Here is a 26,159-nt window from a genome sequence, read left to right as displayed (position 1 = left end):
ACAAACCTGCAAGTATCTGCCGAAACACCAGAGAAAATGCGCCTGACGTCTCTTAGGAAGTTCCTGTATATTCAATAAACGCGCATTAACAGTAGCAACTATGTTTTCTCTACCTGCATCAGCATCTACACGATTTCTTTGCAAATCACCCTGAAGTGTCACGTAGAGCTCCATAAAACCACTTTCAGACTGTTTCGCTACCGTTCCACTCTCAAACAAGAAATGCTAAAAATGCATAGCTATGTCTTTGCAAGCGAACTCCGATTTCTCTAATTCTATTACAATGGTCATTTCTCCTTACGTAAGTGAGTCAAAATATTTTTGAATTCGAAGAAGACAGCTGGTGATTGAAATTTCGTAAAAAGGTTTTGGGCGCAGAGAAAACCGCCTTTGTTTTCACACTTCCCACCTCAACACACTGATCATATCCTTGACCTTCTCTCCCCTATTTCGCGATAAATACAAAACGGGCTACTGTTCATTGAACTGTTTCGGTGTCTTATGTCAATTATATCCGGTAATGATCCGCTACCGTGCAGCAATACTCAAGGAGGACAGGCAAGTGCGGTGCAAACTGTCTCTTTAGATTAGTTAATCTTCTAAGTGTTCTGCCAGCAAAACTCAGTCTTCTGTTTATCTTCCATACAATGCTTTCTGTGTCATGCTTCCAGTTTAAGCTGTTTGTAATTGTAATCTTTAGGCATTTAGTTGAATTTGTGTTATTTGTCGAGTAACCGAAATTTAGTAGAACTGTTTTAGTGCTCATGTGAAGGACCTCACACTTTTTTCTTATTTAGTGTCAATTTCTAGTGTTCGTACCATGCAGATATCTTGTCTAAATCGTTTTGCAATTTGTTTTAATCTTCTGATGACTTTATTAGACGGTAAATGACGGCATCACCTCCAAACAACCTGAGGAATGCTCAGGTTGTCTCTTAAATTTTCTACATAGATTACGAACAGCAGAGGATTTATAAAACTTTCTTGAGGAATCAAAGATATACTATCGGTTTCACTCGATTACTTCCCGTCAGCTACTAATAACTGTGACAGTAATGCATACCGATTTGCGCTTGGCAGATAGTCGTCACACGATTCCTTTTTTAATTTACAATAACTGTCGTAATGGTTTGCAGAACATATTTAATTTGCTGGCAAACAGATATAATACGAACTCCATTTCGCAATGAAAATGCTCCTACTTTCGAAATAGCCTTCTAACCTGGCTATTAAACCACGGTAAGTAATCCCCATCCCTCTCAGCTTTTGTCAGCAACTAAATGTCTATAGCGTGTTGTAACTATACAACACTCATAAAGTATTCCTGTTAATCTCCCCCATTTTCTGCCTTAGATGTGAATGCTTGATGTTGGTTGCTAGCTATTTCTCGTCACATTTGCCAAGCAGAAATAGTTTCCTTTGTTTCTTAACATGCCCTTCCACACCGTCGCTGTTCAAGCTACAACAGTCCTATGATCCCCGATTCCCTCCGTTACGATTTTTGCATCGAAAAGTTCTCATCTGTTTGTCACTAGATCTAAGAAAACACATACAAGACTCGGTTCTCTGCATAATCTAATTTTTTTTTCAGATAAAACGTTTAATCTGTCCTCACTTCACATTGGGAATCAATAACTACACAAAACATGAACGAGAGTTTTTATTTTTTTACAGAAGCATATACTCCGAAAATACCCTTGAGACATGATAATATTTTACTTAGATCTGTTGCTCACTTGAGCCAGCTTTTGATACTCTCTGTTATCTAATACAATACTAACATTTTCTCTTTCTTATTTACCAAGACAAACGTCCGTTCTTCACTACTCATCTTCACAGCACTGCCTGACTAAGCTTCAAACCCTACGAATAATCTGATGTCCGAGTAGGACCGTTAGTTCAAATGTAAGATTCGTATCCTGAGAGGCTGCATGCATGCCGTCAGCGTCGTCTGATTGATGTCTTCAAGGGTGAAGACCAACGTCTCAATCGGCGACGGTGGTACTAGGGTAGCAGCGATGCGAAGGAGGTAGCGACATTGCTGCCTGCTGTTGCTGTGAAGCAGATCTCCCCGTTTGTTCTGCGTTCCTGGTAAAGTGGCGCCAGGCTGTGTCGCTTACCCCCATCTCTCTCTATTTATAATTAATTTATTAAATAAAGGACTAGTTAATTACATATAACAGACAGTGCGTTTCGTTCTTGTGCAATTAAAATCAATTGTCCAGCCGAGAAGAGTGGAACAAGGACAGTGCATTTTTAATCTGCACGAGGTACAGTATTCTGTCTGCATGTCTTCATCCCATTCGATAGTTATGTATTGTTAGCAGGGGAAAGTAACGTACACCATCTATGATTATAAATCATCGTGAGTACAAAAATAAGAAAGTTGCTTTCCCTTAAGAAGAATCCTTTACAGTGCTGCTCTCATCGGCAAGCGTACGAACTCTCCGCTGGCAGAGCAGTATGCAGGCGCCACGCAAGGTGGCAGCACCGTTGCGTTTGCACCCGAAACAGAGAAAATTGATATCTCACTACCAGTTATCGTCCGCCCCCGGTAGCTAAGTGGTCAGCGCGACAGACTGTTAATCGTAAGGGCCCAGGTTCGATTCCCGGCTGTGTGGGAGATTTTCTCCGCTCAGAGACTGGGTGTTGTGTTGTCCTTATCATCATTTCATCCCCATCGACGCGCAAGTCGCCAAACTGGCGTCAAACCGAAAGACTTGCACCAGGCAAGCGGTCTACCCGACGGGGAGCCCTCGTCACACGACACTACTACTACCAGTTTTCGAGGAGTTTTTGACAGTGTGTAGATCCACATCTAACGCAAATAAAACGGTGGTTGAATTCTAGCGCTTGATTTTTTTTCTTTTTTTTTTGCGATACTTCTAAGTAGGCCCACTTCATGGCTAAGTTTCATCGTACGTCACACTGGAGTCCCCGGATCACAGGCCGGGGCCCGCCATCGATCTCATCTTTCATTCCCCCCCGAAAACTCCACGGCGGCCTCTCTTAGAATTTATTTCTCTTGACCCGTGTCAGTTTAACAGCGCGTTATATTTCAAGTTACAAAGCAATGCAAGAGCCGCAACGAGCTGCACGCTAGTCTGCAGAGAACGACATCGCTTACTTGTTAGTGGTTCGTCTGTTTTTGTTTCTCTCTCTCTCTCTCTCTCTCTCTCTCTCTCTCTCTCTCGCCCTCCCTCCCGCCTTGTTTAGTGGTCCTTACGTAGTCACAGAGAAGGTTTGGAACCTGCGGAGCTAGCAAGTCTGTCCACTCTTGGTATAGATGAAAAATATTCACCAGAGAGTTCTTCCTAAACGTGGAGTCCCGTTCTGCCCTACAAGTAAAGCATTTGCAAAGGTAGTGCTCCATACCCTTAAACCTTTCGGTCACGAATTATTTTTTTCCTGAAAAAAAAATCATGGCTTTGCTATCCAGTTCTAAATTCAATTATGATTTTTTGGATGTATAAAATATTCCGAGGTCCACCCCAAGGGGGGATACAACGCGTCCCCAAATGAGGACATTGTGCTCAAGTGGGTGCAGTATAAGTCGAAAAGTGAAAGTGTTTTATTTGATTTTATTTCACCAAAATGCATAAATTACACAAAACTTGATTAATGGTTATATACATAAACTATGATTTTACACTTGTGAAGAATGATAATCAAAGAAATAATTTTTTTCTATCCAGACATAAGTGAATGTTACATTTTACACAATAAAATGTGGTTTTGCCTTTGCAACCCGGTTTCTTTCAATTTTTTGTCACTGACCACTGGAAGATTCCCAACGTTGCCCAAACGAACATCAGCTTCTGGACGAACTTCAGCACTGGCTCGTTTTGAAGTTCTTGGAGATGGTATTGGACTCTTACAAGTGGGACGCCCCCTGTTCCTGGCAGCTGGCTTACCTATTTTTGTCAGTACTTTGGCCGCACATGCCCTAAAGTGAAGCAAATTAAAGGTCTTATTTTTGGGAACAACTAATTTTGATGCGTTTTTCTTGTACTCAATCGATGCATTTACACATGCAATATCAACTGCATGAGCAAACACGGGAAGCGTCCATTTTCGCGATCTGATGAATGTGCGATAAATTGTGATCAGAAAATCCATATGTTGATTGTAAACTTTCATAACTTCTGGCCGGTCGATTTCAACATATTTCTCCAGAACCTATAATAAAAAATGCTATTACGAAAAGAAAAACTTATACAAAACATACATCTGAGTAACACAGATGAAAAAGCCGCTACATTCATTTAATGTCGATTTTTAGGTGGGCACACGGCCGTATACATTTTTTCAGCGCCTAAGTGATGGAATATGTTTCAGGTTGCAAAACCGGCTATAAACCGTCGAAAATGGCTGTCGAAAATCGTGTTGGGTTTCAACAGCAGCTAACTGCTATCTTCGGGTGCAAAGACCGCTAAATGCTCAATAGGCCTGGCTGTCGCCCTGCCATGTCCGGACGCAAAACACGTGAACAGACATCAGACTTTCCAATCTGGACATTCAAAGTTACCTTTCAGTCTGTCACGATTAGAATGGATATTTTTCTTAGTCAGCTTTAGGCTGCACTGTAACAAATTCGTACGCATCAATAACATTCTCGCTGCAAATGCATAGTCGTTTCGATGGGACGAGTGTTTCGTGATTATCTCAGTGTCACTTATCATGCAGTTAGCGGGCTTTGCGTCTAGGCTACTCAGCTTACAATATACCGTATGATATAAAACGTCTAACATTACCTCCATCATTGTTCTCTTGTTCAAAATTATCGCCAGGATCATCGGATACATCGTCAATTTCAGAGGAATTAAGGAGCTCTATAACTTCTTCTTCAGTAAGTGGCCTTCGTCTATCCTGAACTCAAGGGCACTGAGAAATCACCGTAAGATGACTAAAAAGACAGTGAAATAATGTCCTAAATTTCTTTGGTATTACAACCTTTCAATCACAATGTCCTGAAACCTTCCACAATGTCCTCATTTGGAGACATGTACAAAGTTATAAATATGTCATTCACCTTTCGTTCTGAAAGACACCTATAGTTTTCACCTTCAAGAATGCACCTTTCTACGCACAAATAAATTGTTTTACCTAAACTCAGAAGATACACTACTGGCCATTAAAATTGCTACACCAAGAAGAAATGCTGATGAAAACGGGTGTTCATTGGACAAATACATTATACGAGAACTGACATGTGTTTACATTTTCCCGCAATTTGGGTGCATAGATCCTGAGAAATCAGTAACCAGAACAGCCACTTCTGGCCGTAATAACCGCCTTGATACGCCTGGGTATTGAGTCAAACAGAGCTTGGATGGCGTGTACAGGTACAGCCGCCCATGCACCTTCAACACGATACCACAGTTCATCAAGAGTAGTGACGCGTATTGTGACGAGCCAGTTGCTCGGCCATCATTGACCAGACGTTTTCAATTGGTGAGAGATCTGGAATATGTGCTGGCCAGGGCAGCAGTCGAGCATTTTCTGTATCCAGAAAGGCCCATACAGGACCTGGAACATGCGGTAGTGCATTATCCTGCTGAAATGTAGGGTTTCGCAGGGATCGAATGAAGGGTAGAGCCACGGGTCGTAACACATCTGAAATGTAACGTCCACTGTTCAAAGTGCCGGCAATGCGAACAAGAGGTGACCGAGACGTGTAACTAATGGCACCCCATACCATCACGCCGGGTGATACGCCAGTATGGCGATGAAAAATACGCGCTTCCAATGTGCGTTCACCGCGATGTCGCCAAACACGGATGCGACCATCATGATGCTGTAAACAGAATCTGGACTCATCTGAAAAAATGACGTTTTGCCATTCGTGGACCCAGGTTTGTCGTTGAGTACACTATCACAGGCGCTCCTGTCTGTGATGCAGCGTCTAGGGTAACCGCAACCATGGTCTCCGAACTGACAGTCCATGCTGCTGCAAACGTCGTCGATCTGTTCGTGCAGATAGTTGTTGTCTTGCAATGATCCCATATATTGACTCAGGGATCGAGACGTGGCTGCACGACCTGTTACAGGCATGTGGATAAGATGCCTGTCATCTCGACTGCTAGTGATACGAGGCCGTTGGAATCCAGCACGGCGTTCCGTATTACCCTCCTGAACCCATAGATTCCATATTCTGCTAACAGTCCTTGGATCTCGATCAACGCGAGCAGTAATGTCGCGATACGATAAACCGCAATCGCGATAGGCTACAATCCGACCTTTATCAAAGTCGGAAACGTGATGGTACGCATTTCTCCTCCTTACACGAGGCACGACAACAACGTATCACCGGGCAACGTCAGTCAACTGCTGTTTGTGTATGAGAAATCGGTTGGAAACTTTCATGTCAGCACGTTGTAGGTGTCGCCACCGGCGCCAACCTTGTGTGAATGCTCTAAAAAGCTAATCATTTGTATATCACAGCATCTTCTTCCTGTCGGTTAAATTTCGCGTCTGTAGCACGTCATCTTCGTGGTGTCGCAATTTTAATCGCCAGTAGTGTATTAACCGGCTGATAGGAGGTGCAAAACTTACTGGGAAGCGCCCAAGTGACAGCGCACATTCACTTTTGTTACGTGGTACCACAGAGTAACAGGAGGTGTCGACACCGTTCTCAAACAAACTCTCTGCTTGTGACGATATAAGGACAACAATCACAAATGGTAAAGTTTAACGAATTTTAATATACTAAGTATTTATTTAGTATGTTCTTATATAAGGGCGCCATGACCGAAAGAGTTAATGTAAGTTCAGAAATTTTCCACTATTGGCCCATTTATGCATACCTACATCTACATACACACTCCGCAAGTTACCATCCGGTGCGTGAGAGGAGGGTATCTTTTACCCATACTAGTCATTTCCTTTCCTTTTCTTTCACTTTCAACATTTTGTAAGTACTGCAACTGTTGACAGATACGTTAATAACCGCTTTATGAAATTTTCTTTCCAGTTCCACTCGCAAATGGAGTGAGAGAAAAACGACTAGCTATACGCCTCCGTACCAGCCCCAATTTCTCTCATCATTTTGGTCCTTAAGCGAAAAATACGTTGGTAGCAGTAGAATCGTTCTGCAGTTAGCTTGTGATGACGGTTCTCTAAATTTTCTCAGTAGTGTTCCGAGAAAAGAACGTTATATTCTTTCCATGGATCCCCACTTCATTTCATGGCCTATGAAATAATTATAGTGAGTACTATGCCTTATTGCTTTGTCCTTGAGATGGGTACTCGAATCCCTTGCCACAATTTCTATAGTTTACTTAACGTCGACGAACACAAAATTTCTGTTAGTTTTTGTATTTATTACAACTTCCAGAGACGTTTTCCATTTTCTATACTGGCACTATGAAGTAATATTGTGAACTAGACCAAATTGGAAAGCTGCTCTATTTGGTCACATCAGGAAGACAATTGCCGCTATAGCTGAGAATAGAGTTTTATGTGTCGAATAATAACACAGTAGGTTCTTTAGCACGAGGGATTTTCCTTCATCATATGTGTCGTTCAACTTCTTAGAAATGTTTACAAACTAGAAATTTGATTTTATTAATTGAAGTTACTCTGTGATTTGGTTCCTTATATGGAAGTCAATAACCTGCAGACTACGTACAGAAGCCTATATCTTTGTCTGTATGGGAATAATACTCTATGTGTGTCCGGACACCTGGCTGAAAATGACTCACAACTTCGTGGCGCCCTGCAGCGGTAACGCTACAATTCAATATAGTGTTGGGCCACCCTTAGCCTCGATGACAACTTCCACCCTCGCAGGCATACGTTCAATGAGGTGCTGGAAGGTTTCTTGTGGAATTGCAGCCCATTCCTCACGAAGTGCTGCACTGAGGAGAGGTTTCGATGTCGGTCGGTGAGGCCTGGCACGAAGCAGGCGTTCCAAAACATCCCAAAGGTGTTCTATAGGATTCAGGTCAGGACTTTGCGCAGGCCATCCATTACAGGGATGTTACTGTCGTGTAACCACTCCGCCACAGGCCGTGCATTATGAACAGGTACTCGATCGTATTGAAAGATGCAATCGCCATCCTCGAATTGCTCTTCAACAGTTGGAAGCAAGAAGGTGCTTAAAACATCAGTGTAGGCCTGTGCTGTGATAGTGAGCCGCAAAACAACAAGGGATGCAAGTCCCCTCCACGAAAAACACGACCACATCATAGCACCACGGCCTCCGAATTTTACTGTTGGCACTACATACCGTGGCAGATGACATTCACCCCGCCACATTGTGTACCGTGATTTGTCACTCCACACAACGTTTTTCCAATGTTCAGTCGTCCAATGTTTACGCTACTTACACCAAGCGAGGCGTCGTTTGGCATTTCCGGCGTGATGTGTGGGTTATGAGCAGCCGCTCGACCACGAAATCCAAGTTTTCTCAGCTCCCACCTATCATAGTACTTGCAGTGGATCCTGATGCAGTTTGGAATTCCTGTGTGATGGTCTGGAGAGATGTCTGCCTATTACACATTACGAGCCTGATCAACTGTCGGCGGTCTCTGTCAGTAACAGAGTGGTCGGCCTTTACTCTTTTGCGCTGTACGTGTCCCTTCACGTTACCACTTCACTATCACATCGGAAAAAGTGGACCTAGGGATGTATAGGAGTGTGAAAATCCCACGTACAGAGGTATAACACAAGTGACACCCAGTCACCTGACCACGTTCGTAGTCCGTGACTAACGTGGAGCGCCCCATTCTGCTCTCTCACGATGTCTAATAACTACTGAGGTCGCTGATATTGAGTACCTGGCAGTGGGTGGCAGCACAATGCACCTAATACGAAAAACATATGTTTTTGGGGGTGTCCGGATACTTTTGATCGCATAGTGTATTAGCAACCAACAAATTAAATAAAATATATCGCCAAATTTCTGTGCAATATTGTCAAAGAACACATCTTGCACGCCATTTTCTCTGGCTGAGCTGGAAATTTCTAATAGCAGTAATTAACCTGCTCTCAGAGCTCAGTATGAGACTGAATACATTGACAGAACCGGTATGTATGAAACGCACCCACAGCAAATCACGAAACTACATTCTCCTCTCAACCTCAGAAGGGACAAAAATTAAATAAACTACGAGAGTTCAACAATATCCAGTGCAACAATTACTGATGCGCCATTGATCATTAGTTCCTCTCCGATGTTAACAGATACTACCGGGCCGGCCGCTATGGCCGAGCGATTCTAGGCGCTTCAGTCTGGAACCGCACTGCTGCTACGGTCGCAGGTTCGAATCCTGCCTCGGGCATGGATGAGTGTGATGGCCTTAGGTTAGTTAGGTTTAAGTAGTTCTAAGTCTTCGGGACTGATGACCTCAGATGTTACGTCCCATAGTGCTTAGAGCTATTTGAAACATTTTCGATACTACCGGCAAGCGTTTTCGAAAACAGAGCTTCTAAAAGTGTTTACGAAGTGAAGCAGAAAGCTACTCAGCCATTAAACGTACCTCAATTTTATCAGAGACATCTTTACAACAATTTTATATTGTCTTGTTTCAGCTAAAATGGTTTCTGTATAATAACAGTGTGTTGTGGCAATATTGGGCCTGTAATGGGATTCCAGAACAGTCAGAGAGAATAAGTATTTATGGTATATGATATTATAAATATCTCTAGCTGAAGTAAATATTGCTCCTGAAATGCAGGGCCGCTGCTAGGTGTTTTTCCACCCCAGGCAAGGATTAAAAAATGATGCTCCCTCTTTTTTCCTGCTATCAATCTCCCCTATCCCGCCTCCCTCCACCAGCATCCAATGGCATGATAGTGCAAATCTCCTATAATACTTTTAATCATTAAATTAATATGTCCAACGGTCCTCACTGTCTGGGTACAGTCTTACGTTTTCATGCTTTGTCCTCAATTGCTTTAAAACGGACTGAGGACAACAAATGTCCTCAATTTCTTATTTTTTATCCTCGGTTTTTGCAGTTTCCCAAAATAACTGAAATAAGAAGAATGTGCTGAACACTTTAAACTACAAGTCGACTGAACATACCAGTGCATCCAAATGTGGCATCAGTTACTTATTTTATTTAATTACAAGGAAATTAATAAATAAAGGCGTGGAACTATTGTCTGGTAACAATGAATTTTTCCTTCGATTTGCAGAGCATCAAACTAGATCATCTGAATAACTGTGATTGTATTTCGTTTCTGTTTTAATTGAAGTATTTTAGGAATGAGGTCTAAATCTAATCTTTTTTGGCTTTCCTTTTCGTGCAGTTAAATAAACAAATGACGTCTTGTTTGCATTTTCTATTAAGTGTTATACAGCTTTTATTAGCCTCAGTGTTCGTAACGACTTGCTTCTTATGATTCGTCCGTGATGGGTCCAGGTTCGAATATCGGTGAGTGGTGGAGTTTGTGATTGTTTAGAGGCAGTGGCTCTTTCAGTTGTTTCCTACCCAGTAGCGGCTGTATTAGTTTTGAGGAAGGTAGAGCAATTCGTTTACTTTCGTTAGAGTACGTAAAGACTTATTAAGTAACTGTTCCGTATGCTTTTGAAAACAATTCGGTGTTATAATTTTTTCTCTTTTCCTCCTCATTTGTCCAATTTTTTCGCTGTTTGATTTGAAATTAATTTTTCCGCACTTGCTGCCTTAGGAGGCCGCTTAGTCTTCCCTAATGGTAGAAACTGCCCTGATGAGGTGTATTGTACTCACTGACGCAAGACTAGCGTCTAACAACCGAGCTAGCAGGAAGCGAGCCTCCTACCAAAGAATTTTCGTTGCTGTACGGTGTTGCTGGTCTGCACGCTTTGCAACATATGGACATATGTGATCATAGGGCGTAAGCTCCAAATAAATTAATATAGGCTACAGAATATAAAATATTTAATAAACATTTGTTAGAGTAATATATGAAGTGTGTCCCTTCTAAGGGTCGTCGGGCGTATTTTCTCTTGTGTTTCGGCCGACATTCGCAATTTCGTTCTTGCAATGTGTAGCTGGAGTCAGCCCAAACAAATACTGGTCATCACATCTTTCATGCGACAACCAGTGTCGACGGAAAGCATGTGTTTGTTTTCCGTTATAAACAAAAATTTTAAACTGGAATTTTACGTTCCCTTTCAATATAGCGATTCTAAATTAGTCTAGGGCGATATTAGTTTTATCGATATGTAATAACAGGAACAGTAAAACATGATGAATAACCGGTACTCCAGCGACTGACTAGCGCTGCTGCATGGCAGTAGCGTACAGAGTGCGCGGAGCAGTGTGGCACGCAAATCGCTGATTAAGTACCGGTATTGGCTATTCTTCGTGTTTTACTGTCCCCATTAGTACATAACGATAAAATGAATATCACACTAAACGAATATGGGACCGCTCCAATCGAATGGGCAAGTGACATTCTGCATTAAAATTCATTTCGTTTTTAACAGTAAACAAACTGACGGTTTCCGTCCAAAGGACGTAATGAGAAGTATTTGTTTGGGCTAACTGCACCTACATATTGCAAAAACTAAGTTGCAAATATCTTCCGAAATACCGGAGAAAAAGCGCCTGACGACACTTGTGAGGCACACCCTGTATATGCTATACTTGAAGAAAGAAAGGAAAGAAGATTAGGGTCTAAAGTTCGTCGACGTCGAGGTCATTAGGACAAGCTCGGATAGTTTCTACGATGAGGAAGGAAACTGGTAGTGCCTTTTCAAAGTTACCATCAAGGCGTTCACTTGAAGCGATTTAGGGGCATCACGGAAAATCTAAATCAGGATGACCGGACTCGGATTTGAACCGTCGTCCTTCCGAATGCGAGAGCAGTATGCTAACCACTGCGGTAACTTGCAGTACTCAACTTGGTTTTCTGATAGGTGCGTGGCACTGGTGCTCGGGTTCTGTCCTCTAACTAACCCACTACATTCACAGTTAAACATCTAGTCCATAGAGTTCTGTCTGGACTGCTGTCTATTACAGTTACGAAGCTCAGTCTTTCAGTCGGAACATCACTAGACCCTCCACGTTAAATGTCCGACGACAACTCGTAAATAATGGCTTGCTGTTACAGTGCCAACTATTGATCAGAGTCGACTGGAATTGTAGACTGGAACTGTTGCACGGGAGAACTGATGAACCGCTACTGGAACTGCAGCAAATGTGACTATGGGTGGTCTCACGTCTCCATTTATCCGCAACCGCCAGAATAATCTTGCATCTGCTATCTCATTGGCGAAAGCAAAAAGCTAATACCATATTTCAGCTGACGGCAATAGCGGCGGATGGAGCTCACTCTCGAACGGATTCGTGGCGGATGTAGAAATTGGTTGCATATTATGAGCGTCATCTAGGCGACGACAGGTAGGAGCTTTGAAGCAGCAGGCTTGGTGCTTGGTGGCGTCCTCGACTGCAGACACACAATGCTGTTTCGCGTGACAGACAGTCTCAATGTAAAATATACTTTGTTCTCGTTGTGAACAAAACGTTGTCTAAATTACAATTTTCAGTGTCCAGTACATACAGAAGCTTCAGACGTATCTGGTACAATATTCATTTTAAAGAAATTTATTTACAGTGACAGCATAACTTGAACGATAATATTCTTCCTAGCGTCAACAGATTGTGACTCTGCTGCGTCATGTTGTCGTAGAAGTTATATCAGAATGCTGTGCAACATGAGAATAAAAATAATGTGGCACAGCACATGGGCCATAGTAAGTCACTACTTTCGTGTTTTTCTGTCACCATCGATAAATGACCTTGAAGCAGATGTTACTTTCGGTTCTTGTGACTGGCCCATGAAAATAACAACTGAAATAATATTTTGTTTGTTAGGTGGACCACAATTACTTCTTTTTTCATATTTCACTTGAAACACATGATAATCATTTCCCTAGTGAGATGGTAGAATCATTCTGCATCTACATCTATAGTCTGAAAACCACTATGAACTACGTGACAGAAGGTACTTCCCATTGTACTACTTAATACGGCTTCTTCCTGTTACAATCGCGTATGGAGCGCAGGAACATATGACTGTGCACGCTGTAATTATTCTAATTTGTCTTAGCGATTCCTGCTGCAGGCATACGTAGGGGACTGTAATATATTCGCAGACTTGTCACTTAAAGCTGAACACTTCCTGTTTCCTTAAATAACTCAACTATCCGGCGCACGGTTCGGACACTTGGATGATGTCGTCCAGGATACCGAGCAGAATACATAGCACACGCCCGTTGGGCATTTTGATCACAATAGCCATACATCATCACAATATCGACCTTTTCCGCAATTGGCAAACGGTCCATTTTATCGCGAGTAATGTATCACGAAGCAAATACTGTCCGCACTGGCGGAATGTTACGTGATACCACGTACTTATACGTTTGTGACTATTACAGCGCCATCTATCACAAACCGAAAAAAGTGGTCCAACTAAAACATTCATATATCTTTACATACTACGCGAATATGTAATAAAAAATGGGGGTTCCTATTTAAAAAAACGCAGTTGATATCCGTTTGACCTATGGGAGCGCCATCTAGCGGCCAACCCTGGCGCCATCTGGTCTCCCTCTTCAAGTTAGACGAGTTTCGTTCCTTGTAGTTTTTTCGTTTGATGCTTATTTCGTGAGATATTTGTTCCGGTCACTATCAATGGACCACCCTGTACACATGGTGTCTCCACTACGAGTCACCAGGCGCTTTTTCTCAGGTGTTTAAGCAGATAATTGCTTGTAATTTAGTTTTTACGAAGTGTAGCTGGAATCAGTCCAAACAAATAGTGTTCATCACTTTCTTCTTGCGACGCCCAGGATCGATGGAAATCGTAGAAACAAATAAAGTAATTTTTAAAGTGAAATTTTACCTGTCCATTCGATAGATCGGTCGCAGATTAGTCTAGTGGGATGTTTGTTTTATCGACATGTATTAACAGAGACAGTAAAACACGAACAGTAACCAGTAGTCCAGCAGTGACAGTACTCCCCCAATCCGCGCAGACTGCTACCACCAAGCTCGCAGCGCTACTAGTCGCTGCTGTATTGCTATTATTCTTCGAGTTTTACTGCCCCTGTTAATACTACCGATGAAAGGAATGTCGGAATAGACATATTTTGGAGCACTCTGTCAAATGGGCACCTAAAATTCCGATTTAAAAATATTTCTTTGAAATGGAAAACAAACTGACGCTTTCTGCTGACACTGGGCAACGCGTAAACACGTGAGGAGCAGTAGTTATTTGGGCTGATGTCAGCTACACAATGCAAAAACGAAATTGCAAGTATCTGCCGAAACACCAGAGAAAATGCACCTGACGACTCTTAGGAGAGATATCATATATACACTCCTGGAAATTGAAATAAGAACACCGTGAATTCATTGTCCCAGGAAGGGGAAACTTTATTGACACATTCCTGGGGTCAGATACATCACATGATCACACTGACAGAACCACAGTCACATAGACACAGGCAACAGAGCATGCACAATGTCGGCACTAGTACAGTGTATATCCACCTTTCGCAGCAATGCAGGCTGCTATTCTCCCATGGAGACGATCGTAGAGATGCTGGATGTAGTCCTGTGGAACGGCTTGCCATGCCATTTCCACCTGGCGCCTCAGTTGGACCAGCGTTCGTGCTGGACGTGCAGACCGCGTGAGACGACGCTTCATCCAGTCCCAAACATGCTCAATGGGGGACAGATCCGGAGATCTTGCTGGCCAGGGTAGTTGACTTACACCTTCTAGAGCACGTTGGGTGGCACGGGATACATGCGGACGTGCATTGTCCTGTTGGAACAGCAAGTTCCCTTGCCGGTCTAGGAATGGTAGAACGATGGGTTCGATGACGGTTTGGATGTACCGTGCACTATTCAGTGTCCCCTCGACGATCACCAGTGGTGTACGGCCAGTGTAGGAGATCGCTCCCCACATTATGATGCCGGGTGTTGGCCCTGTGTGCCTCGGTCGTATGCAGTCCTGATTGTGGCGCTCACCTGCACGGCGCCAAACACGCATACGACCATCATTGGCACCAAGGCAGAAGCGACTCTCATCGCTGAAGACGACACGTCTCCATTCGTCCCTCCATTCACGCCTGTCGCGACACCACTGGAGGCGGGCTGCACGATGTTGGGGCGTGAGCGGAAGACGGCCTAACGGTATGCGGGACCGTAGCCCAGCTTCATGGAGACGGTTGCGAATGGTCCTCGCCTATACCCCAGGAGCAACAGTGTCCCTAATTTGCTGGGAAGTGGCGGTGCGGTCCCCTACGGCACTGCGTAGGATCCTACGGTCTTGGCGTGCATCCGTGCGTCGCTGCGGTCCGGTCCCAGGTCGACGGGCACGTGCACCTTCCGCCGACCACTGGCGACAACATCGATGTACTATGGAGACCTCACGCCCCACGTGTTGAGCAATTCGGCGGTACGTCCACCCGGCCTCCCGCATGCCCACTATACGCCCTCGCTCAAAGTCCGTCAACTGCACATACGGTTCACGTCCACGCTGTCGCGGCATGCTACCAGTGTTAAAGACTGCGATGGAGCTCCGTATGCCACGGCAAACTGGCTGACACTGACGGCGGCGGTGCACAAATGCTGCGCAGCTAGCGCCATTCGACGGCCAACACCGCGGTTCCTGGTGTGTCCGCTGTGCCGTGCGTGTGATCATTGCTTGTACAGCCCTCTCGCAGTGTCCGGAGCAAGTATGGTGGGTCTGACACATCGGTGTCAATGTGTTCTTTTTTCCATTTCCAGGAGTGTAATATACACTGAAGCGTCAAAGAAACTGATATAGGCAGGTTATCAAGAGTTCGAACGCGGTGTTACAGTCGGTGCACGTGCGATAGGACACAGCATCTCCGAGGTAGCGACGAAGTGGGGATTTTCCCGCACGACCATTTCACAAGTGTACCGTGAATATCAGGAATCAGGTAATACATCAGACATTCAACGTCGCTGCGGCCGGAAAAAGATCCTGTAAGAACAGGACCAACTACGACTGAAGAGATTCGTTCAACGAGACAGAAGTGCAACTCTTCCGCAAATTGCTGCAGATTTCAATGCTGTGCCATCAACGAGTGTCAGCGTGCGAACCATCCAACGATACATCATCGATATGGGCTTACGGAGCCGAAGGCCTACTCGTGTGCTCTTGATGACTGCACGACACAAAGCTTTACGCTTCGCCTGGGCCCGTCAACACCGACATTAGACTGTTGATGACTGGAAACATGTTGCCTGGTTGGACGAGACTTGTTTCAAATTTTATAGAGCGAATGGACGTGTGTAGGTATAGAGACAACCTCATGAATCCATGGACCCTGCATGTCAACAGGGGACTGTTCAAGCTCGTGGAGACTCTGCAATCATGTGGGGCGTGTGCATTTGGAGTTATATGGGACCCCTGATATGTCTAGATACGACTTTGACAAGTGATACGTATGTAAGCATTCTGTTTGATCACCTTCATCCATTCATGTCCATTGGGCATTCCGACGGACTTGGGCAGTTCCAGCAGGACAATGTGACAACCCACACGTCCAGAATTGTTACAGAGTGGTTCGAGGATAACTCTTCTGAGTTTAAACACTTCCTCTGGCCACCAAACTCCCCAGATATGAACATTATTGAGCATATCTGGGATGCTTTGCAACGTGTTGTTCAGAAAAGATCTCCACCCCATCGTATTCTTACGGATTTATGGACAACCGTGCAGGATTCATGTTGTTAATTCCATCCAGCACGGTTTCAGACATTAGTCGAGTCCATGCCTCGTCGTGTTGCACCGATTCTACTTGCTCGTGGGGGCCCTACACGATATTCTTTGGCTCTTCAGTGCATATCCAGGGTGAGTCACGTAAGACGTTATACCCGTTTCATTTAGTGAACGGTTTTGCATAAAGAAACGAGGTTTTTCGCAAATTATTGTACGCTAAGGGACATTTATTTTGGTATGTGATAAAGAGTGTTAAGTAGTGTATCAAAAAATGGTTCAAATGGCTCTGAGCACTATGGGACTTAACATCTGAGAACATCAGTCTCCTAGAACTTAGAACCACTTAAACCTAACTAACCAAAGGACATTACACACATCCATGCGCGAGGCAGGATTCGAACCTACGAGCGTAGCAGTCGCGCGGTTCTAGACTGAAGCGCATAGAACCGCTCGGCCACACTGGCCGGCCCGAAGTTGCGTATCGATCGAGATATTGAAGCAGTTGTGTTATTGTTAATGGAATCGTGTACTTTTCACAATTGTTCTTGGAAGGAGAATTACAGTGATAATGCGCTTGTTAATATTGACGTTGATACCTTTCACAAAAGAATCCGAGAAACGTACTAAAATTTCAAAGCAACGTGGTCAGAGTGTGCTATTGCGGAGTAAACACCGCCAGCAGAGCTCACGCCAGGCTCTATCGTCACGTGCAGCAACGCTGGCTTACGCTATTAAGATTACCCATTTCCTGTACGACATAAATACAGGGTCAGTTACGATATTTTTGTGGTGTCACCGCCAGACACCACACTTGCTAGGTGGTAGCCTTTAAATCGGCCGCGGTCCAGTAGTATACGTCGGACCCGCGTGTCGCGACTATCAGTGATTGCAGACCGAGCGCCGCCACATGGCAGGTCTAGAGAGACTTCCTAGCACGCGCCCCAGTTGTACAGTCGACTTTGCTGGCGATGGTTCAGTGACAAATTACGTTCTCATTTGCCGAGACGATAGTTGGCATGGCCTTCAGCTGCGTCATTTGCTGCGGCCTGGCGGGGCGCCATTATCATTTGCTATTTATCTTGTGATGCATGTACCGTCAGACCGATGTTCACCAATTATGGATTAAAGTTAAGTATTCCAGAAGCTACGTACCTTTTTTGCTAGTCCCTATTCCTTTAACTGTTCCAGACCTCACGCCAGCCTGCGTGAGCTTAAACGCGTGCCTTTCGGCTACCTCCTAGTGGCTTGGCTGTCTTGCCAAGTCACAACAATTTTCATCCTGAACTAGAACATATGCTAGCTTCTGGCGCACCGGATTGGGGATAGCAAAACTGATTAAAATGTCTGTACGCGTTATTGTGAAAACAATTGTCCATTTGAGTCCTCCCCGTTGCTGTTTACTTATCAAGGCCGAAAGAGAAACGTCGGCCTTTCACACTTCATAAATAGCTCTATTCACGGTAAAAGTAACCGCTATATTAACTTTCTTAGGTTGGAAAAAACAAAAATAATACATGTCCTTTCTTGCCTGGAGACGTCTGAATACTCCTTAAAGGTAAAACATCTGCTTTCGCACAAATGTCTGTATAGATAATACTCAAAATTGTAATTACACGTAATATACTTTAAATAAACTAAATATTTTATTCAGGATGACTGACGACATGTCACTCACAAAACCTATTATTTTCAACGAAATATATTTTTACGCTTTACTTAAAGATATGCTCAAATTGTTTACCATCGACTACAAGCCACATTCACAGTCGCCGTTCATGAGATAGGCAACGAGACGAAAGTACATCGGATAATATGCCGTTGTGTGCTGTGGCGGTTTGACAGTGCATATCGTCTGGCGTAGTAGGGGCTTGATGATAGACTGCATCTTTCAGTGCTTCCTACAGAAAGGTATCAAGAGGAGTCAAATCAGAGGACCTTGCCGTCCACTGCAGTGCAGCATTCCATCCTATCCAACGGTTAGAAAACTTCTCATTCAGTATTTGAGTTGCATACGCAAAGAGCGAGCTGGGCAGCCCGTCGTGTTGGACCCACATACTCTGTCACTTATCTAGTGATACGTCTTCTAAAAGAACGGAGAGGAAGTTCGTGAGAAAGTGTGCATAGTTATTTTCATTTAACACCCCCGGGATGAAGTAAGGTTCCACAATGGAATTTCCTACGACGACGCAACACACTTTTACGCTCCACGGTCGTTGGTTTTGTACCTCATATAGCCACTATCCAATACTGTATGTTACCAAAATTCATATCACCACTGTTCGTAAACATTGCTTCGTCGATAAAGAGCACCACGTTGGAAAAACGTAGGGTCGTGTGCAAGATGCTACAGAACAAACCAACAAAATTCTGTACGACGTTCCAAGTCACGTCTTCAGAGTTCCTGATGTAGTGACAGATGATAAAGGAGGAGTTTATCGATGATTTAAGACACGGATGACACTCGGCTGCCGGCCGCGGTGGTCTCGCGGTTCTAGGCGCGCAGTCCGGAGCCGCGCGACTACTACGGTCGCAGGTTCGAATCCTGCCTCGGGCATGGATGTGTGTGATGTCCTTAGGTTAGTTAGGTTTAACTAGTTCTAAGTTCTAGGGGACTGATGACCTAAGATGTTAAGTCCCATAGTGCTCAGAGCCATTTGAACCATTTGAACACTCGGCTGCCTAATCCCGTATTACCTGGCAATACGTCTCTTGCCACCTAGCGGATTGATAAGCGTAGAAGCCAGAACAGCTTCTTCACTGGCTCTGACAGTTGCTGTCTTCGTCCTTGTTTGACGCTGACGTTGCTTCCTAACTCTAGTGACCTAATAATTCGTGCAAGTGCCTGGCTTTACAGACACCGACGATCAGGACAGACATTTCTATACCTCCGGACCGTTTCGACAGGATTTCTTTCAAATTCTCCGAATAAAAGTAGCATGTGCAACTTCTTCTCATTGCTGTACATGTCTGCATGCAACGAATGTTGAAGCAGGATAGACCTGCCGACAGATGACACAGTTCCTGCTAGTTCTACAGTGCAGACAACTAAATACGAGGGCTGTCCAGAAAGTAAGTTACGATTGATCGCGAAATGAAAATCACAGTGAAAATCAGAAATGTTTCAGTTAGCTACACCTTTCAGCTACATCTCTACGTAGTCGCCGTTCTGATTCAGACATTCGTCGTAGCGTTGTACCAACTTTCCAATACCCTCATCATAGAAGGCAACCGCCAGTGCTTTCCGCCAATTCTCTACGCTGGCCTAAAACTCGTTGTCTGTGCCAAAATGTTGTCTTCATAGCCAGCGGTTCGTTTGAGCAGAGTTGAAACTCAGTGGGAGACGATTACGGGCTGTATTGTGGGTAACCAAACATTTCCAATTGAAACGATGCAGGAACATCTTCATTGCCCCTGCAGAATGAGGCTGAGAATTGTCTTGAAGAAGAAACCGCACGACAGTTATGTAATGTTGGTTGCATAGCTTCATGGGAAAATTCTCACCAGGCCCTCGTACTTGGCGGGAGACACTATTTTCTATAACATCTTTACGCGCTCACTAAGAGCTCAGGAATGAAAAGAGCGACATAATTCTACCTAGAGTCATACTAGAGACACTGCCCAACACATCTTTGCAAAGCTTTATCGGATTTTCATAGTCGTTTCCATTTCGCGACCGATCGTAACTTACTTTCTGGACAGCCCTCGTACTTCCAAGACTCGAAACAACGACGAAGCCGGATATGAGCCGATTCCGGCTGACGTGCTTCTCAGTTTTAGAATATTCCTCGGATTCTTTTGCAAAGAGTTTCGACCTCAAAAATAACAAGCATTACTGCTAACAGAGGAGGCGCGGGTTCGATTCTCGGCCGAGTCGGAGAATATCTCAGTTCGGAGACTCCCGCCGGTAGTTGGAGTCCTCCCTTGGGCATGGGTGTGTGTATTGTTCTTAGCGTAAGTTAGATTAAGTTAGTTTAAGTAGTGTTTAAGTCTAGGGACCGATGACCTCAGCAGTTTGGTCCCTTAGGAATTCACACATTTTTTGGACTGAGGGGTGTGTTGTCCTTACGTTCGTATCGTCGTAACGAACAAACTCGTCTCCAGTAAGCTATCGACCGCTTTCCGTTACTCAGTGGCTCAATGGGCACGACCTGAAAGCAAATAAATTGAAATAAACAAAAAAAAGCGTTACACCACTGTACTCATCTTTTCAAGCGCTTTCGAATGCTCACATACCAAAGTTCGTGTCTCTTTGCTTACTGTCGTTTGTCGATAACCTCGTTTTGATATCTGGATCCGTTGACGAAATAAAAGCTGTGTTATGTCTTACGTGACTCACTATACATACAGGATGTCCTACCTAATTTTGCCACCACACATATTTCCAAAATCAATCAAATTGAGAAAAATGCCATGGGCTCACACAATGGACAGGAATACACAATCCCTAAATGTAAACAAACATCACTTTCAACACAAAGGTACGTCTATTTTTATATACAAAACAGCACATTTCCACCGAAAGGAAAACCAGAGGCACAACTAATGATAGCAGACTTGGTTTCACCGCTCTAAACCTTATTTACACCTCCTGGAGTACTTACTGCCAATAATGGAAACGGTGCCACAGTTTCTGCTGTAATGTGAGATGTCTGCACTGTTCTGAAGCCTGATGTAGGAAATCCTAGCTCTGTGCATTACGGTTGGAAGTGTAGCGCCGTCGCCATCCTTCGAACCCTTCGTATTTCAGAAGGTATGAGGTTTAGAAGAGTGAAAACAAGTCTGCCGTCACTGTACTGTAACCTGAACCGGACGCGACCAGGAGACGCTGGCCGATTGGCCGAGGGCGTCGACGGTGTGTCGCCGAAAACCACGGAAGACAACAATAGCGATGGAAGAACAAGAAGACAACACGGCAGAATGACAGGTCTGGAGTGAAAACCGAACGGAGAACCTGGACGTAGCATTATCTGGAACCAAGCAACGTTGCATACAAGGAACGACATGAAAGCGCAGTCGGAACAAAACTGAATTTTTTTTTTTTTTTTGTAAGTTCCTACGGGACCAAACTGCTTAGGTCATTGGTCCCTGGGCTTACACACTACTTAATCTAACTTAAACTAACTTATACTAAGGACGAAACACACACCCTTGCCCGAGGGAGGGCTCGAACCTCCGACGGGGGCAGCCGCGCGAACCGTGGCAAGGTACCCAGGACCACGTGGCTATTCCGCGCGGCTGAACACGATTGAGATCCGCACTTTTTGTGGGGGCTTGCGGAGCAGCGTCACCGGTTTAGAACGGTCTAACTGTCTTTGTGAGGTTGTAGAATCTTCCTGTATTACAATGACTTCATTGTATTGTACGTAGAAGGTGTGGTGGTGGGACTAGAAGTCCCTTACCACCCTCCAACTGTGGGAGTTCAATATTGTCGGCAGGAAATGACACAACTACATTGGTAGTTATAGTGGCGGCCGTATGAAAACTGTCACATTATTAGTGGCCCTACCGAGATCCGAGTGTCTGCGGCCTTTATAGCGCCCGCGGGCGCCGAGAGTCTGGCGCGTGGGGCGTGGTCCGCGCCTTGCTCAGAGGCGGCGACAGCAACTCTCTCTCTCTGTGTGAAATCTTGTGAGACTTATCTGCAAAGGTCATCGGTCCCTAAGCTTACACACTACTTAACCTAAATTATTCTAAGGACAAACACACACATCCATGCCCGAGGGAGGACTCGAACCTCCGACGGGACCAGCCGCACAGTCCATGACTGCAGCGCCTGACCGCTCGGCTAATCCCGCGCGCGACAGCGTGTAGGAACACGCGTTCTGGCGGGCTTTCCAACACTTCGGGCCGGAATACAAGGCACTGTAGCTTTAGTTTTCATTTGCGTAGGCAAAACAGTCATGAACCAATAAAAAAAACGGTAAAGTTATGTTTGTTTACCTTTATGGATTGTACATTCCTACCCATTGTGTGATACTCTGACAGAGGTTGCATCCTTGGCCAACTGCATTTTTCACATTTTCTTTCGTTTCGGAAATATGAGGTGTCCATTTCGTAATTTAGTTGTTGTTGTCTTTTGTAGTGCAGTCTGCTTTTCGCGTAATTTTCAAATGGTTCAAATGGCTCTAAGCACTATGGGACTTAACATTTGACGTCATCAGTCCCCTAGACTTAGAACTAATTAAACCTAACTAACCAAAGGACATCACACTCATCCATACCCGAGGCAGGATTCGAACCTGCGACCGTAGCAGCAGCGCGGTTCCGGGCTGAAGCGCCTAGAACCGCTCGGCCACAGAGGCCAGATTTCGTAATTTTGTTTGGGTGTTTGGGTACACACCTCTTCTTAAATAATGTTACTTAAAATCCGTCTTGATTGCAATTTTTTTTTATTATTCATATGACCGGATCCTGTTCATTCAGAACCATCTTCAGATCTGATATTTAAGTTACAGGAGTAACCCGTCCAATTCAGCAACTTTCACATGCTACGTCACATGTGAAAGTTGCTGAATTGGACAGGTTACTCCTGTAACTTAAATATCAGATCTGAAGATGGTTCTGAATGAACCGAAACCGGTCATATGAATAATAAGAAAAATTTGCAATCAAGACGGATTTTAAGTAACATTATAAAATCACTGATTGCGGTTGTCCCATAAGACATTATGTCTGTTTCTTCTTAAATAGTTCGAGACTCTGCTTTTTGTTTATAGAGTGCCCACGCGGCTTTCCTCCGCCGAATTTTGCCAGCTTGGCGGAGAAATAATAAAAACTAAACTAAACTCCAACCGAACAGGCCATTAAGGTCCAATGGCACCGACCGGTCGTCGTGCCATCCTCAGCCCACAGGCGTCACTGGATGCTGATACGGAGGGCCACGTGGTCAGCACACCGCTCTCCCGGCCGTATGTCAGTTTACGAGACCTTAGCCGTTACTCTTCAATCAAGCAGCTCCTCAGTTTGTAGTGGAGACTTAATGAAAGCTTAAATTTTGATAAAGCGAAACTGAAATTCCCTTGCAATGTGCATAATAGCATGTATACCGCTTGCTACATTATAAATATAATTTTTAATAATAAAAATGTTAAGCTAAGTTTCAGAGGCCGCTGATGTGCTGAAACGTTTCTTCGGAAACGTTGACGGGTGGTATCGAAGATGCGCTGTTTGCACAAGTCTTTCTACTTTGATAGAAAACCAAAATGCTGAGAAAAAGTGAGAGTACTTGTTAATGTAGCACTGATTTGACGTAGATCCAGAGACAGCAAGCGTTGATACCAGCGTCTGGCATTAACGACCACTTCGGAAATCTTCGGTTCCCGCGCTTGATTCTTATGCGAGCTCTTTGCGGTATGTATTTAGCACCTTTGTGGACTGGCTGTTGGCAGTGGAACAGCTTTGCCTCTAAATTTATTCGTTTGCAAACATTGTGCATATTGTATTTCCCGCTGTTTTTTTTTTTTTTCTTTATTGAATTTCGATTCCCCCCGAAGGGGGCGGGCTGGCAGTAGCTTAGTATGCCGCTCTTCAGCCTACAAACTTTGTTTTAAAAAAGGAGAAGATAATATATAATAAAAAAACAGGCGACAAAATCGGAGACAAAGGGTAACATGATGAAAAAATCGTGGAACTTAAAACAGAGAACAAAGGGACGATGATGCTATGAAAATACATATGAAGCACACAGGTAAAATAATAGACAGACAATTAAAAGACGCGGTGACAGTCTGGTTTCTGTTCGCAAAAGACATAAAAGTCACATCCAGCGACAGAATGGTTTCTGTTCGCAACACGAGAAAAGACGAAACAACACTGAGCAGTCACTGGAACACTGCACTAAAATATGACATACCACAGCCGAGAGCAGGTGGTGGGAAACTGGTCAGATGACGGGAAAATAAAAAAGGGGGGAAGGTGAGGAAAAGCGAAGGGAGGGAGGTGGGTATTTCCCGGATTCGTATTTTTGATTTTATTCATAAATGACTGATTACTAAGGTTTCAACATTTCCGTCTGCTGTGGGTACAACGAAAATTGATTTCATTATCAGTTATGGGCTCAATCACCCAGTATCAAAAAAACTTGACCTCGCATGAGAAAACAGGTTCTCGAAAAACGCATTCATCCCCAGGATAGCAGAGAGCTGCAGGGGGTGGCATAAGGGTGGCGTCTGCTGGGTCGATACGGCAGGTTAGTAGCAATGGATGACAACAGATAGCGCGCGAGGAACAGTAGCCGGCGCGCCACCTACTTCTTCTCACTGATACCCTGTCCACAAGAGCGACTTTCTGGCATCGTCTTCAGGGCTTGACGGAAGCCTGTCAGTCACACAAATGCTACTGCCCACTGTCAAGCTCCGAACATATAGAAACCAGCAATAGAAGGACAAACACACACACCCATGCCCGAGGGAGGTCTCGAACCTCCGCCGGGACCAGCCGCACAGTCCCTGACTGTAGCGCCTCAGACCGCTCGGCTAATCCCACGCGGCTAGCAACTTCTCTCTTGCCGTCGGCAGTAAGAAGTGACATGGTAGCGGCGACCATCAGGTGGCGAGTTGGAAGTCTTCGAAGATTACGTTCATTCAGCTAACCTTGACGTAATTCTGTAAGAAAAACAATGGTATACAAAATTTACCTTTCGCATGACATGTCTATCACTGCCAAGTAACATAGTATGATAAAACTTGGATAATATATGGAAACAACCACTACAATATAGTACATTAGAGTAGCAGAAATGACACTCTTATTCAAAGACAAATACGAGTTTACTGAGTATCAGACCAGATTTTCCACTGCATTCAAGACTTCCTTGCAGACAAAACTCAACATGTCCCTCTTAACAGAAAAATATTGACAGATGTAATGGTAATTGCGGAGTAGCCTAGGAATTGTGATAGGGCCACTACTGTTTACAGTGTATGCAAATGATTTAGTTAAAAGCATTGAAAGCTGCGTAGGCTGTCTTTAAGAAAGTAGCAATACCAAAAGACAGTATCTGTTTGCGGAAGGACCTGCAGAGGATTGATGTATGGGGCAAGCACTGGCAGTTGACCCCGAGCGTAAATAACTATAATATATGGCGCATACATATAAAAATAAATTCACTGCTGTACAACTATATTATTGATGACAAATTGCTGGAAACAGTATCTACCGTAATACATTTAGGAGTACCTATCCAGAGCGACCTTAAGTGGCATGGCTGCCGGCCGGTGTGGCCGTGCGGTTCTAGGCGCTACAGTCTGCAACCGAGCGACCGCTACGGTCGCAGGTTCGAATCCTGTCTCGGACATGGATGTGTGATGTCCATAGGTTAGTTTGGTTTAAGTAGTTCCAAGTTCTAGGGGACTGATGACCTCAGCAGTTAAGTCCCATAGTGCTCAGAGCCATTTGACCAGCCGGCCGCAGTGGCCGTGTGGTTCTAGGCGCTTCAGTCCGGAATCGCGGGACTGCTACGGTCG

Source organism: Schistocerca americana, chromosome X, assembly GCF_021461395.2.
Source record: "Schistocerca americana isolate TAMUIC-IGC-003095 chromosome X, iqSchAmer2.1, whole genome shotgun sequence".
NCBI lineage: Eukaryota > Metazoa > Arthropoda > Insecta > Orthoptera > Acrididae > Schistocerca > Schistocerca americana.
Note: the sequence above shows the minus strand (reverse complement) of the source record.